The sequence below is a fragment of the Pteropus medius genome, unplaced genomic scaffold, assembly GCF_902729225.1.
Source record: "Pteropus medius unplaced genomic scaffold, Ma_sr-lr_union100, whole genome shotgun sequence".
NCBI classification, from domain to species: domain Eukaryota; kingdom Metazoa; phylum Chordata; class Mammalia; order Chiroptera; family Pteropodidae; genus Pteropus; species Pteropus medius.
This window is the reverse complement of record NW_024343578.1, coordinates 3,073,244-3,074,170: the sequence shown is the minus strand read 5'-3', so window position 1 is coordinate 3,074,170 and position 927 is coordinate 3,073,244.

The following is a 927-nucleotide window of genomic DNA, read 5'->3' as shown; positions in this document are numbered from 1 at the left end:
TAGAGTAAACTAATATCATGGGTAATCCCATCTAAAGAGGACCACTGTTAAAGTCATCTGTTGGTTTGACAAATATCGGTTCATTGTAATTGTTATGAAGGAAACAAAACAGGATCAAGGGTCAGGGGCTGGAGAGGGGGAGTGGGGGTACATTGCTCAACATAACTTAGTGATTAGACATTTATATAACTTACAAAGTGATCTCCCTATAAGTCTAGTATCCACCTGATACTATACATAGTTATTACAATATTATTAAATATATTCCCTATACTTTATATATCACCATGACATTTTGTAACTACCAATTTGTACTTTTTAATCCCTTCACCTCTTTATCCACCCTACCCCTTTCCCATCTGATAACCATGTTTCCGAACATCGGCTCTAAACGGGACACTACTAGGTCGGAGGATGTCAACCCTTCTAAAGCTCTTGATATGTATTTGGCAAGAGCTCTACAGAAAGTCTGGTTCTGCAGCTCAATTGCCTTCGCCTCTAACTGGAGAGGTCCCAGCATGTGCTGGGGAAAGAGGATAGAGAGAGGGGATCTGAGATCCCTGCTCTTTGCTGGCCTTACTTTCCTCACGTCTATAAAATGGGCTCATTCTCACAATGCAGAGGTTGCCTTCTCCCTTCGTGCCAGGCCCCCTGCGCCTGGTCAGATTCTTGCGGGGTCACTCTCTATCCAGGGGAAGCAAATTCACATGAGTTTAGCAGGGCCAAAGGCTGCTGTCATTTTCATATGACTATAAACTCGTAGCAGTGGGATGTAGCCTGAGCAAGGTATTGGATCCCCACAGCCGTAAGCAAAGGGAAGATCAGTGAGAAGAAAGAATTCTGAGATGAGTTTTGAAGGTGGCTTTTTCTGCAGGTGACTCTGAGGCCCTCAGAACTGGATGAGAGCCACATAAGAGGGAGGTGAAT